We start from the raw sequence: 15,896 nt of genomic DNA, 5'->3' as shown, positions 1-15,896 counted from the left end.
CAGCACGTTGGTTCCTGTCAAACAGACAGTGACAGCTGTCAAAATAATGTCCATATCTCGGTGCTGTGCTGCTGAAATGACTGTAAAAAGATAAAGCTCACTGTCTGGACTGATCCCCAAAGTTCTGCGGTTCCGTCAAACACCTTAAAGCTCCGTTTGGAGCAGAGCTGGTAGATGAGCGCCGTCTTTGAACACATTGTCCAAACCGGCGTTATTAGCGCGGTGACTTATGAAGCCCTCACAGAGAAAAGGAAATTGACTCGTTCTCATTTCACTTTCTGTGACCCCAATCAGTCATTTTAACAGCTGAAATATAATCAAAAAACAAGTGATGTACTGCAGGCTGGCCTCTTTAATCACAGCTGAGCGGCTTTTGCCCATTATGGCTGTTTCCCTCTTCTAATTACCCTGATCTAATAAGTGCATTTGCTCGCTGTGACAGACACGTATCCCTGACCGTTATGACTGCCATTACCCAGCCGCATTTCTCAGCCAACGCAATTCCCATTTTTGTCTAATTAGACACTGCTAAATGTTAACAGATAGAGTTTTGGGCGAGCGAGTCGCTCTGCATTCAGATTTACATCCGGGCAGAGCAGATGGCAATAAATTAGAAATGGGGGAGAAACTGAGAGGAGAAAATGAACCAAAATCATCTCAGGATTACTGAGAAACAAGCTGCTTCTCACACGTTCTGTCATTTTTTAAGTGGTTTTGAATCCAGCCAACAGTTTGGTGATATTTCCCCACCATCCTGGATTTTCTTCCAGATGCTTCAAATCAACGTCGAAACAGTTGGATGGGGATTTTTTTTTATTTCAAGAATCAAATTTGGATTCTAAAAAAAACAAACAAAATCTGGGTTTTGTGTAAAAACATTTTTTTTTCTAAACAATCTGTTAACATTTAAGTTGGAGCTGCATTTCCAGAAGGGTTGAATGTTCTCAAAATGAAACTTAAAGTGTAATAATTGGCAAAAAAAAATAAAAAAAATAAACAAAGAAATGATCAAGTTGACCATAAATAAAGTGAAAACAGCACAATAACAGAACGGATATGTTTGTGTAAAATGCCAGAGCCGGATATCGAACCAACGAGCTTCTGCACCAAGGGTTCCACATGTATTTCAATGGAGGCAGAAATCCTGCAATATCTGAAAAAAGTTCAAGGATTTGAAAAACCAGAAGTCAGAGCTGGAAAAAGCTGAAAGAGCTGAACATTTTAATAGTGAAATGGTTAAAATAGCTGAGAAACTGTTGCAGTTAAGCAGCAAAAAATGGAGGAAGATAATATAACAAAGAAAGAGAAACAGAAAAACAATGGGTTATATGCTTTATAGCATATATATATATGTATATATATAGATCTAGATCATGCTTTATAGCATTCAACCCATTAGATTTAAATGGGTATGAAGTTTTTGAGCCTTGCATGCAGTGAAGCTCTAAAACGTCTAACCTTTGCTATCAGCTGAATACTAATGAAAACCGACGTTCAACTCGTCTTTCCTGGAAATTAAAAGCAGGCGTGTCGCTGCTTTGGACTGCTCGCCTTTACTTTTAAGCAAACGATGAACCATCAGTGAATTAATTTTCTCCAACTTGTGTTCAGTTCTCTCTCTTGCCGTTTATTTATATTTTCTCTTCTAGAATTATGACACCAGTTGATGAGGGATTTCTCACCCACTAAATTATTATCTGAGACGACTGTAAAAAGTCTGCACATGGAGGGGCTGCTGCTGCTGCTTAATTAAGTGACTCTGATGCTGCAGAGCTGACATTTTTACGAGGAAGAAGTGAAAACAAATTAAGCCCCCTTGGTATGCACTATTGACAAACAATGTGATCCTCATGAATATGAAAATCAGCTCTTGATGTTTGTGGTAAACACCTCATGTGACTCCAACGTAATAGATTCACCATTTATTGTGTCTCACAGTTGTGTTGTGCTCTTTTATTTTGCGAGGAGATTAAATTCAGCTCATTTGAGAATCAGCTGGAAAAAGGAAGCTTTAACGTAAACAACAGCAGCGACTTGTGCTTAGAGCATCGCAGACATGCTCAGAGGGCCCAGAACCATCACAGCTTTTCTTTTCCCATGTTAAACTTTCCCTTAGTCAGAAGGATCTGCTCTCAATGTTTAAAATATGATGGATTGTTATTCCATTAATTTATTTTGTGCCCACACAGATCCAACCTGAACATTTAACTCCACAATTTTATTCAAAATACAAGCACATAAGTCTCTTTTTCAGAACAAGATTCATCACCATGGTCTTTCTATTACCGCAGTAATCTAAATGCAAATTTTAACTGTCCCTTTTTCCACCAGGATGATGCTTCTGGCACAGCATGTGCACTAGAATTGAGATGTGTCTTCCACCGCCTATTTTACCGCTGTTCCGTGGAAATCGAACCCACGGAAGATGACTGCTCCCCTTGTAGAAATCTTGCAGGGAAGTCTTCCCAAACCTAACAAACATAAAGCTTTTCAGTGGACGACTCTGCCAAATGGAAGCTTTTCAAGAGGAATCCAGAATTTCTTTAGATGCAGATCATCGACTGATATGAGAACTCGCCTGAGTGATTCCTTCCCCTTGCTGCTCCGAACAGGAAGTACCCACAGAACAACCCTGCCCCCCTTCCCATCACCCAAAGCTGAGAGCTCTCTGTTTACACTCTCTGCTGCTAGCTTACAGCCCCTCACACCCCAAACCTCACGCAAGTGCATCAAAAACAGCAGCAACATCGTAGCTATCCATATGTACAGTTTTAGATCCAGATTCAGAACATATATATATATATATATATATATAGATGTGTGTGTGTATATTAAAACTATAACTATGATAATTAAAACTTGATGGATTTCAAATTATTCAGACAGAAATTTTTTTCTCTCAAATTCACCGCTATATAAAAGTATTAATATTGTCTTTGTTGCAAAGCAATTCATACACATTATATACTTAATGAAAAGGTTAAAGCTTTTTAAGTGACTCCTGAAACCAGAATCTATGGACTTTAAAGAAGAGATTTTAATATTCTCCTGGTTGCTGTCACTATGTGGTCCTATCCTGTGAACACTGATTACAGAGCGGTAGCGGTTAAGGGCTTCATCCCGTCTGCCTTCCTTCTTCCTCCATCATCAATTCCCCCAGCGTGGATATAGTCCTGAGTGACACCTGGTGAGTTTCTGTCTCCTATCTCCTCTTCCTCAGCTCTGTAAATGCATCCGAAGCTCAGCACCCAAACCTGCCCGTCTTCATGCAATTTTAAACCCACGTACCAGTGGCCTGATACCAATAATCTTCCTCTGGATGCTTCCACGTCTGCAGCACCGCTCATTTTTTACTTGATCATTGTGGTGGGGGGAGGGGGCGCCATCGCCTTTCCTTATCATATCCTGTTCATTAGATGGCCGGTTAGGGCAGAATATCAGGATCCATATCATTAATCCCATCATTGTCCGAGATGAATTCATTTGTCTTAAATGTAACACATCTGCTGCTCATTCGCCTAAACCACAACGTTGTTCTGAACTCAGAAAATGTCCGCGTCTTTTCAACGATTTCATCAGTTTCCTCTCTGTCTTTTTAGGAAATGTGAGTCGATGGAAATGTTGCAGTTAATTGAAAGGTCAACACAAAACCAGATTTCTATTCCTGAGAACAGACATCAGACTGGAGGAAATGTCTAAGCAGGTTACATACATTCATATTTTAGTGGTTTAACATGTTTTTTTTTAATTGCTAATTTAAAAAGAAATCTGTCTAGAAGAACAAAAGTCAATTTTCATTTTATTTTACTTTAAAAAAAAGGGAAATTTGAAATATTTAAAACCCTTTTCCTGGCATGCATTATTTACCATTCCTCTCCTTTTTGTTCAGGATTACATGTCGGTTTCTTCTCCTTTTTAGATTTCTCTGTTTTATTGTTATCCACCGTTTTCAACTGTCTGTAATAGAATGTGTGACAGGAATATCATTTTCTGCAGACATGAGTGCTGAGGTTCATTTTTTTTTCACTTTATTGGACATTTTTCAATCTTCTAGTTGAGCCAAAAAAAGAAAAGAATTCCAATAAACATTGACCTTTTCTTGAAAACAAAGACGGAATCCATGATTGAAGCCAGCATGAGTGCAGCTGATGCTACAGTACCTAAAAAGAGACAGAAGCTCTGTCAGCCGGGGTTAATCACACGTTTTACAGAGTCTGCTGGATAATTTACCTGCTTTGCCTGTTCCTCTGGCAGCAAGAAAACCTTTTATTAGGTACTTTGGGTCAATTTTTTAACAGTTTTTTGACTAATCACTTCTGCGGTGCTTAAAAGCTAAGCAATAATATCCTAAATCTTAATTTGTGGTATCAGAAAACCACATTCGGTTCCAGAGTCCTGGTTTGGGCTACCTTCTTGTTGTGTCTTCCATCTGGGATATCTGCAGACTGCATGATTACATAACCTCAGGGCAGAAACAGCCAATGTGCTGGGCCTTCCAGGGTAGCCAGCTTAATCTCCAGATAGCAATTATACAAGGCAAACCTTCGGTTGGGTGCGGTGTCCGTCTCAACACAAAAATCAGAAGCGTTATCAGTAGATTTCCAGCAGTTTTTTTGTGCATGTGTTCCTCCTCTTTGGCTGTGCACACTAACTGCTGACCTACATGGAATCTGAGAATGCTCAAAGGTGATTTCATAAAAATAGAGCAGGAATGGAAAGCGTCTGCAAAGAATGAGCTGAGAAACAAACCGAGAAAGGACATTCATATGGAGATACATTTATTGAGATGAGGCATTTTGTGATGAAAAGCCAAATAGGAAATGATATGTGGGTCTGCTTTCTCCTTGACTGTCTTTTAGAAATGTCAGGACTAAGACAGTTGTCTGGCACAAAACAGGAAAAGGTATTAATGCTGCGTTGACAGTGAGATGTTTATCAGGCGGTTTAACCCACAGTGATGAACAAAAGAGTCCCGGGAGTGAAGGAATTAAACTTTGGAGTCCAGAAGTCAAACATGAAGAAACTTTAGTGAAAAGATAAGAGTTCTTTGAAAAAATCAAGGTTTAAGATGTTCTTGTGTTCATGCTGTTGGTGGTGAGGCTGAAGAAAGCAAACTAACATTTCATGGAGCGTCATAAATAAAGGGTTCCTTAAAAATCTGGATAGTTCATTTTCTGGAACTGTCCTTGGTGCTGATTATTTTAAGCCGTCTTTGTTATTGATTTAATTTACAAACTTTCTTACATATTGCCTTTTAATGTTTCCAGCACTTCCACTGACAGCTGTGCTAACAGGCATAGGTGTAGCCACTTAGGCCACACCCCCTTGGTGGAGCAGCGTGTTTTTGTGTATGTGTAAACACGCATTCTCACAGTTTTCTGTCTGCAGCAGAGAAAGGGATAACTGGATGACTGCAGCGTTTGTTACAGCACAGTGACAGAGACTCCTCCAGCATGATGGATGGTAGGGCATGCAGAACTTCAGACTAACTCTGAAATGAACAAAAAGAAGACCTCAGCCCTTCTGTAGCACCGCTCCGTTCTCTGTGTGCTGTGAGCGGGAATCTGTTGCGGTTTGATGAACTATTCCGTTTGTTTAGAAGAAACCACACGGTTCTTACAGGGGTGACAGACTTAGGTAGGTATGTTGAGGGATGTGATGGTTTGACATTTAGTTTTCTTTTTTGTACATTGAATGAATGTCTAACTTTGTGATTTTTTTTCTGTTTTCCACAAACACTTGAAAATACTGAAACAGACTATTCTGTACCTGGACTCACAGAGAGAACCAATCATTTGTTTACCTCCTGTCAGCCTTCTCCTACTCCTCTCGGTTCTCATTTTTAACACAGCTTCTCTTTGGTTTTTCTGCCCTTTATTAAAAGTTTTCTTCTTACTCTTAAGTACTTCGCTCTAAGTGGGTCGGTCTACTTCCTGTCAGCTGATTGGTGTGTCTGCTTAATAAACCCTGAAGCCCCTTCAAACTCTGCTCTCACTCCTTCAGAGCGCAGCAGCCTCCAATTCCCTTTAGTTGGAGGTAGTTTTTGTAGGATGATGGTGCTGTTGGGTTTGCTCCTTTGTAGGGTCAGACTTTTGATAGGTGAGGACACACAGGGTAAAAGAGGTTACGCTGGCCCTCTGTGAGCTGGGATGGTTTGTTTTCCTTTTCCGACACTTTTGGCCGACTCTGTTTGTCCTCACGCTTCACAGTTTATTCCCTGTGTTTGCAGTCATACATTCATTTAAAGTGCGTCTTGGTGTTTGTTCTTTTTTGTGCTGCAGCTCTGCATTCTGATGCACAAACTTATGAAAGAATCTGATGAGCCGACAGGAATGCTGAATGCTTTAAATGAGAGGATGGTCAGAAAACGGACCATGACCCCCTTAGAACTGTGTTCATGTTTGTCTTTGGTTTTACAGGCTGATGGAAATGGTGTTTTGGGTCATGTTCTCATGTCATTTTTCTGATAATGGAGGACATTTACAAAAAACGTTAAGATTAGAATTGCATTTCTGTGTGAGGGTTCTGCGGTTTTGTTTTGTTTTTTGTGTTTTTTTGGTGGAGTTCTGAGTTGCCCTATGTCACACTGGTTCCAGGTTAATCATGATCCGCAGCTGTCGTCAGTACAGTTAATTGCCCTCCGCCTATTTAAGTGTCTGGTTTTCAGTTCATCCTTGTCAGGTCATCTACTCTGTTGTGTCACCTTTTTAAGTTTTGTCTTTTCAGTTTGTTTATTAAATGTTTTATTTTCTGTCACCAAGTCTGCTCTACTCCATTTGATATCCTCCTCCACCAGTTCCTGACATTCTGAGTATGTATTTATTTACTCAAATCAGGAGCAGACAAAAAATGTCATTTGAAAAATGGCATTTTATTGCTATAAATATATTGTCATAAATATTGTGGGGAAGGGGTGTGGGGTTGCTCTGCACCAGAAGTCCCACCAACAACACAGAGGTGAATTTAAAATGAACTTCCGACACTCTGCAGAAACTACAGTACAGACCAAAGGTTTGGACACACCTTCTCATTCAAAGAGTTTTCTTTATTTTCATGACTGAAAATTGTAGAATCACACTGAAGGCATCAAAACTGTGAATTAACACATGTGGAATTATATACATAACAAAAGTGTGAAACAACTGAAAATGTCATATTGAAGGTTCTTCATAGTAGCCAACTTTTGCTTTGATTACTGCTTTGTACACTCTTGGCATTCTCTTGATGAGCTTCTAGAGGTAGTCACCTGAAATGTTTTTTACTTCACAGGTGTGTCCTGTCAGGTTAAGATTTCTTACCTTATGAATGGGGTTTGGGACAATCAGTTGTGTTGTGCAGAAGTCAGGTGGATACACAGCTGATAGTCCTACTGAATAGACTGTCAGAATGTGTATTATGGCAAGAAAAAAGCAGCTAAGTACAGAAAAAGGAGTGGCCATCATTACTTTAAGAAATGAAGGTCAGTCAGTCTGAAAAATTGGGAAAACTTTGAAAGTGTCCCCAAGTGAGTCACAAAAACTATCAAGCGCTACAAAGAAACTGGCTCACATGTGGACCCCCCCAGGAAAGGAAGACCAAGAGTCACCTCTGCTGTGGAGGATAAGTTCATCCGAGTCAGCAGCCTCAGAAATGGCAGGTTAACAGCAGCTCAGATTAGAGAGCAGGTCAATGGCACACAGAGTTCTAGCAGCAGACACATCTCTACAACCACTGTTCAAAGGAGACTGTGTGAATCAGGCCTTCATGCTAGAATATCTGCTAGGAAACCACTGCTAAAGAAAGGCAACAAGCAGAAGAGACTTGTTTGGACTAAACAACACAAGGAATGGACATCAGACCAGTGGAAATCTGGGCTTTGGTCTGATGAGTCCACATTTGAGATTTTTGGTTCCAACCACCCTGTCTTTGTGCCTGGTTCCCACCGTGAAGCATGGAGGAGGAAGTGTGATGGTGTGGGGGTGCTTTGCTGGTGGCACTGTTGGGGATTTAATCCAAATTGAAGGCCTACTGAACCAGCATGGCTACCACAGCATCTTGCAGCGGCATGCTATTCCATCCGGTTTGTGTTTAGTTGGACCATCATTTCTTTTTCAACAGGACAATGACCCCAAACACCTCCAGGCTGTGTAAGTGCTATTTGACCAAGAAGGAGAGTGGTGGGGGGCTGCGGCTCCACAGTCATCGGACCTGAACCCAATAGAGATGGTTTGGGGTGAGCTGGACCGCAGAGCGAAGGCAAAAGGGCCAACAAGGGCTAAGCATTCTGGGAACTCCTTCAAGACTGTTGGAAGACATTTCAGGTGACTACCTCTGGAAGCTCATCAAGAGAATGCCAAGAGTGTGTAAAGGAGTAATCAAAGCAAAAGTTGGCTACTATGAAGAACCTACAATATGACATTTTCAGTTGTTTCACACTTTTGTTATGTATATAATTCCACATGTGTTAATTCACAGTTTTGATGCCTTCAGTATGAATCTGCAATTTTCACAGTCATGAAAATAAATGAGAATGAGAAGGTGTGAATGAGACACACCTATGAATGAGAAGATGTGTCCAAACTTTTGGTCTGTACTGTATGTCTTAGAAAAGCATTATGGCTAAAAACGATATCATCAGAATGAAAAGACCACTGGGAACGCTTCAAAAACTTTCAAGGGTTTCAACATGATATAAAAATGTTGTTTTGATTAGTGAAAACCACGGCTTCAGCTCATAACGTGTCATGCTGAGAATGAGACGGACATTTTAACCTGAGTGATGAAACAATGAAGAAACAAAACGGAGATGAAAAAGCAGCAACATGTCTTTAGAAGTGAGACTTTTGAACACAAAGCAGTGAGTTAAAGTAAAAGCTGCACTGACTTAAAAATGAATATTTGTCATTAAACTTTATTGACATTCAATTTCATAAAATTCTCAAGTCCTAACAACAATTGAAGTGCTCAGATTCCGGTCTCTCAATGGGGATGTGAAGTTACTGAAAAGCTGCATGTTGGAGAGGAGATTAAGGCGCTTTGGTTCCACGCACTGGGAACATGCTCCATTTTTCTTCACAGTCAGAACAGCAAGTGATGGTGGCTTAGTGCCTCTTAGACCAAGATACTCTGACCATTCATTAATCACCACGATAGGATCCACAGAATGCCCTCACCTGGGTCAGGAACAGTTGGCTAAAATCTGTCTGAAAATGGGCTGATAGTAGAAGGATCAGCTAAAATGTTGAATGTGTCAAGGTTTGGACAGAAAAAACCTTCATCTCGTTCACTGTCTCATTCTCCACTGGACGTATGTCAGAGATGAAAAAAAATATAACAACGAGATGTAATTGTTGCAGGATATAATTTTCCTTTAGCCTTCAATTACATTGGATGTTCCAGACTGGAAAGTGTCTTGTAGTCCTGACACATTTGCATTTAAACCCATTATGCAGAAATGTTGTGTACATAGGTCCAGAGTGAGTCTTAATTACTCAATGTGACAGAGGACAAGGACAAAGCTATTGATGGGCGCTGAGCATCGACTGTTTGACATTTCATTTCACAACGGTCAGCGCTCCGGCAGAAGGAGAAAACACGAGATGTTGACTTGATAAACTTAAGGTTCACTAAGGTGGATTTCTGTCAGCAGCGATAACGCCAGCAGATCAGAGACGCAGGCTAACGTGGAATGTCACGATGAGGGAGCTGCGATTTACCTTCTTGATGAGTCATTCTGTTCAGAACGCTCAGCCGTGCCGCTCGTTTTCACCACCGTGTTCATTTGCTCCCGTGATGTGGCTACTGCAGGACAAAACTGCTGCTTAATGTGCCTCAACAATTTAAAAAAAAAGCCAAAAATGGTCCAACATCTGCCAGAAATATGCATCTTTGCTGCTCTGGTTTAAATTGTTTGCACATTTACATGTTCTGAATTCTACATTTTTATCGATTTATAGATTATGTGCGTTTGCTACAATGTGAATTGCTAAAGAAATGACCCCCCCCCCCCCCCCCCCCCCCCCCCACAGAGCCTGAAAATTGATTGGCTCTTCAGCCCCAAGACTGTTGGCACAGCAAATTTCTGACTTCTTGTGAACGTTACTTCATAAAGATTCTTTGGCTCCAGTCTGGACTTCTTAGATCTCATCTTTCCAGTAGAACGACTCCGTCTTTAAAAAGCTAGAGGAGGAAGTGATCAGGAAGCAGCGCCGTGACAAAAGCAAAGCAAAACTCTGAATGACTGCAGATGCAGTGAAAAGGGAAATTAAGAGAGTTTGGATCTTAAACTGCAGCATTCTCGAGGTTTAAAAGACCAATGAGGCAATTTAAAGGCACTGAAGAGGAAAAAAAAGCATCATAACTCACTCATAACGTCCTGAAGTCTGACTTTCACTGGTTAATTTTTGTGTTTGAAAAAAAAAAAAAAAAAAGATGTGCATTTATTACAACCTCTGCCGCTTTTGGTGACATCATTCAGGAGCCAACTGACGCCTGAAACACCACAAACCAACTTTTCTATTTCAAAGTCAATCTTTTATGGATCATTATGAAAACTAGAATTTTTTCCCACCTTCTAGAAACTCCTCTACAGCAGACGTGTCAATGTCTACAGAACTTTGGAGACTTTTAGTTTCCTAGAGTAAAACCAAACAAGAATTTTAAAAGTTTCACTTAAATATTAATCATTGGATATGGAAGAATCAATATGAAGAAAATGTTTGTCTTACTGTTTACTTCCTCTGGCTTTCTTTGCTTTTCAGGCTTTAAATTTTCCTGTGCAGGTTCTGTTTCCACTCTGGGCCCTGAAATGATCACATCACTGCAGCTCCTAGTGGGCCTTTGTGTTACCAGGTATGAAAAGTGCTATAAACAAAGATTGATTTGATTTAGTGTATTTAAGACTGTGCTTTAGTTTCCTTAATGTCAGATTCCATCATGGTAAAATAATGTAAATGATAAAGTTCATTTCAGCTTTTAGGCCCAAAGTGTTTTATAGTTGCAGCACCAATCACCCGTGCACACACACATTCACGCACGGATGCCAGCTCCAATACTAAACTAGGCAGCAACCACCAGGAACGACGTGGGGTTCAAAGCCTCGCTCAAGGAGACTTTAACGCATGGGCAGGCAAGGCAGGAAGCAAACCTGCAACCATTTAAACATGTCTGACAGTCAAGCAGTTATTAGTATTTAATTAAAACAAGTAGATTCCTCAGAGGCCAACTGTCCTCCTGCACTCAGGTCCTCCCAAAACAACCTAATGAGATGTTCGACTGTGTTTTAGTTGATTTGAACAGAAAAAAAAAAATCCTTAAGTTTCATAAAAGCTTTTTATAAGAAGAAACAAAGCCAAGTACTCTCATCCATGGATTCAAATCAGACTAGCTTTGACTTTTTGGCTGCAGATTTTATTTATTGATGTGTGTCGTGTGCCATCTCCGAGGAAATATCCTCTTTTTATATTCCAAATAAAAAATAAATGCAAAAATATGGGTCATAGGGCTGCAGAAGGATATCATTTCAGTGCTGCAGACCGGTCTGATTTCTCCTTTATTGCAGTTATGTCCTTGAAATGAAAACTCGCCAAGAAGCACTCCGGACCTAATTTCATTAAATGGTAGGTTTTGCCAAGTTGGTGAACCTAAAATGAGGCAGTTGAACTTCATGGTCTCCAGCCTCTGTCAAGAGGGAGGAGGTGGGAAAGTATCGAGCTCATACCGGGTTACCGTGCTACGACCTCCAGTCAACCTCATCTCCTCCTCAGCCTGTACATTTTCTGCTCGATTGTGCTGCGAAATAAAAGATAAAAGCGGAAAGACAAAGCAAATATTTCTGTCCTGAATTTCTGGGTTATTAGACACATAGTCCCATTAAGCTGAGCCTCATTATCAGCACAACGACAAACTCTGAAGGCATCAGAGCTGGAGAGCATGGCTGCATCGTTACCATGATCACGCTGTTTCTCTTATGGCTGCTGTGTTTTCTACTCATTTATGCATGAACCTAATGGTCATGTGTGAACGGCTGCATATGTCCAAATGGGGTTGAATACGGATTTTGTGGAGATGACGTATAGACATAGGCTGACTTCACAGACACTTCAAATGCTCCAGCCAGACTGCCTCCCCCTATTGGCCCACTGCACACACTGTACACACTGTACACACTGGAAATGTAGTGCAATTATCTAATTAATTAATGACGGATAAGGAGTTCTAGCAAAACAGAGACTGTGTTTAGGGTTTTGCCTCAGGCGGCCCTCTGTGACCACGGCAAGTGATCTAAACGATATGCCTGGTGGAATCCCATCTACCTCCCCTTCAGCAATTTGCCCCGCAAGCTATTGATGTTTGCACATTTTGCACTGCTGGGTGATATTCCTTCCAGATAAGAAAGCTCCACTTTAACCTGTGATGCCTTTTGTGCAAAAAACAGAGACACCACTTTGAGACCCGCTGGCCTAAAAGGTGACTGCTCTGTTGGATTATTTCTTGAAACCAATTTCCCCCCTCCTTTGTTTGCCACCTCCCTTGTTGGTTGTTTCTGATTACGGAAAACAAATGGAGGCACAAATCTGACAGGAAGCATGAAGGTATGAAGACTGATGTTCTTGCTAGTTATATTATAAAAACACACTTTGGAGTTCTTCTAAATGAGCCTTCATGGTGTGGAAAATGGTCACCTCCACATTAGAATTCCTTCTTTTGGTCATTTATTTGACATATAGTAACTATTTATGCACTCAAGCTGAAACTGTGGAAAGAAAAAAAAAGGTTTGATTCCCTGGGTTTTGTGAAAACCCCTAAAATATGGTTAAAGGAGATAAACGCTTGGAATCCGCCATCCCTACAGAGTCAGAGCCCACTCCATGCAGCCATCACAGGAGGGTCACCGAGCTCCCCTCATGGTTGGGGGTGAGGGGGCTGATGATGTCCCTTCCAGCACATTAGCATGGTCTGGCTGAATCCTAGCTAAAGTTTACACATTCTAACTGCTGACTACCTAAACCTACAGCACAGACTCAAATATTTCAAAGCATTTTGAAGCCGGATTCTTTAATGCAAAGGTGCAAACTGAGTATCATCTGGGTCTTCTACAGCTGAAAAATTAAAAAAACAACATGTGAATGCAAGTGAGAAAGGCCTTTTATAGGTAATAAAAACAAAGACAATATGTTTAGAAAGATGTTTAAATTTGAGTGAGGAAAGAAGCCAATTCAGTGTCTGTGAGAAAGATTCTGGTGATGCAAACAAAAGAAGAAAAGAAAAGACAACATATGAGATGATTACTTTAGATGACTATCTGTTCACTGACTGCCAACTTTTAAAAATAGGCATAATTGTTTACCCGTATTTTCTGGAGTATAAGTCGCAGGAGTCAAAACATGCATAATAAAGAAGAAAAAAACTTGTATAAGTAAAACTGAAGTATAAGTTGCACTTATGGGAGAAAAGTGCATAACGTCTGAAAAAGTCCAACAAGCCTGGTGTAATGATGCGTTCACAGCAAACGTGATGCACACATCCCATTTACATCTGCTGCCTCTTTTTTCTCAAATTCAATGCTCAATGCTTGTCCAAAAATGTGTTCATGAACTCAAAGCTCCCACCGCGTGTGGGAGGAGCTACCATCAATGTAGCCTCATCGCTACACTGACTGCAATGATGGAAAACACAGATGACGTTGAGAGATCTGGTTCATTTGTTTTGAAGAGTTTGACATAAGCATCAGTAAATAAGAGAAATATTCTGAAGTTCAGGAGGACATTAATTCGATTATCCTCCCAGTTGGTTTTGGACGGCGCTTCTTCTTCTTCTGCATCGCTGCCTGCTGACAAACACACCTACAGTGCCCTCTAATGGTTGTTAGTGGGAAAATAACAAATATGTGAGCCAATATTTATTTTGTGTCAAATTTCACATATATGTCGCTCCTAGTGATAAGCTGCACCTTTGATCAAAAAATGCAAAAGAAATTTTAAAAAATTAAAAATGCAACTTATACTCCAAAAAATATGGTCTATTAAAACATTTGGCTGCAATATTATTTAGAGTATCAAGGACATTTTAACCCTCTTGAGTCTGGTTCTGCTCTGATTCAGGTTTGGTTCTGTTCTAATCTAGGTTCAGTTCTTTCCTGGCTCAGATCTTCTTTTGTTTCAAAACAGAGCTTAGCTTTTCACACCTGAAAAGCCAAGAGGACCATCAGATGAAACCAGATCTCTGTTTACTTGCAGATGAACTCCGGTGTGGTTCACATGGAGATGAACGCAGATGGACTTTCCATGGACCAAAGAGTGGAAAAGAAGAGCGCTCCATGTCTCAGGAGGAGAAATCCAACAGTCACAGTTTGAATCTGAAGAATCAGGAATCATTTATAAATGGAAAAGGTCTGCTGGGTAAAGTGTGGAACTGCAGACACCAGTTTCAGATGATAGTCAGAGGTCTATCAGGGCGAGCAGTTTTTATTGTTTTTCCTGCTATTAACTGTACGTCTTGCCTTGAGCTCCTCCGGAAATGTTGCCTCCAAATGAGCAGCTGTTGAAAATGAAAACAGATAAACTAAATCTGAGACTACATTTGAGCTTGTGTGAGTCAAGTGGTGTGACCTCAAAGATATTCAGAGAAACTGAAGTCCCAGCGTTTTAAACACTTAATTAAAGCAACAGGAATGTAAATACCACTTTTAGAACAAGTATTTGTCAAAGTCGTGAACAAACTAATATTTCAGTGTCAGTGCAGCGCAGTGAGCTCTGAGAGACCACGCTGTCGCATTTGGCAAAGGTTTCTGTGTGTGTAAAATAAAACCGCAGAACCGGAGCTCGCACCAACATTGTTTGTGTTTTGCATATTAATTTGCAATGTTTATTGATTTATTTGAGGGCTACTCTGAACGTTATCACAGAGGGCTCATCATCCCTTGTAATCAAGCATCACAGTTCAACATTATTAGCCCGGAGCATTGCTGATATAATGAGTCAGCGAGGTAACACTAAAAGGTGGGCTCTTTCAGGCTCTCAGGCGACATAACTGCATTAATCAAACTGTTGGCACACAAGAGGCCAAATGGAGGGAGAATAATGAGCCAGGCAGCATCCTGCATCAAAAATCAGAATCTCCTGCAACAGTCTGTTTGTATCGGTGGTACATAATCATAGAGCATAAACCAATCTGGTAAAAAAAGTCAATGTGGTGGTGCAACACGGAGCTTATTCCTTCAGAGAACAGATCCGTGTCATGCAGCAAACCGTAAAGAGCAGAGGATGGTGTTTTGCTGCTTCTAAATACAACAGTTCTTTTTGCTTCACGATCTGACGGTCTGGTTGTTTTCTTTGTCTTTAAGGCCGTCATCTCTTTTCATCTCTGTGGAGGTAGATTTTTATTGCCTTGCTTATTTAAGAGGTTAATAATTGCCCAAAGCAATCTCACTGGAAAAACTATTTACTGCAGAGTATCTGCAGAATCGCATACATTAACTTACGCTGCTCTGGAGGGATTATTTATGTGATATCTTTAGTCCGGATGGCAACAATCTTGGTCTTTAAGTCCCACAGGGGAACCCTTCTCCCTCACTCCTCTCTTTCTGTGTTCGCTCTATTCTTTGCCAGTTGCATTGAAGTATTGAATAGATGCAGTTTAATGCTGACAATGGTTATTAAAAGCTCATGAATAACCTCACATTCTACATTTCATCTCTGCTAGTTTATTCTGTACAAGTTTGCAAGTAAACTTTGCAAAGCTGTTTCTGTGAACGGGAGCAGATTAACCCTTGTTCTATCCTAGGCACCTTAACGTTGGGAGTTGGGTCATCTAGACCCATTGCTCTGAACCTTTTTTCTTCAATGATTTGTGATCTTCACTGGTGTCCATGGATTATATGAAATCTTTCCACCTTTATCCACCTTTGTCATGGTAGG

General features: G+C 40.5%; 1 protein-coding gene and 1 long non-coding RNA gene across 2 annotated transcripts in view; one reads left to right on the top strand and one right to left on the bottom strand.

The window, feature by feature from the left end:
* The window catches only part of LOC101154816 (cadherin-12), a 117,808-nt gene that overhangs the window by 90,875 nt on the left and 11,037 nt on the right, over positions 1–15,896 (bottom strand). The gene's annotated exons all lie outside the window — the stretch shown is intronic.
* LOC144988336 (uncharacterized) lies at positions 6,172–14,643 on the top strand. Its single transcript, XR_013652204.1, has 3 exons — positions 6,172–6,811; positions 10,740–10,830; positions 14,217–14,643. It is a non-coding gene; the product is annotated as an uncharacterized LOC144988336 (long non-coding RNA).

The sequence above is a fragment of the Oryzias latipes genome, chromosome 20 (assembly GCF_053564925.1).
Source record: "Oryzias latipes strain Hd-rR chromosome 20, Olatipes_Hd-rR_3.1".
In the NCBI taxonomy this organism is placed as follows: Eukaryota; Metazoa; Chordata; class Actinopteri; order Beloniformes; family Adrianichthyidae; genus Oryzias; species Oryzias latipes.
Note: the sequence above shows the minus strand (reverse complement) of the source record. Positions and strands in the feature narration are given on the sequence as shown.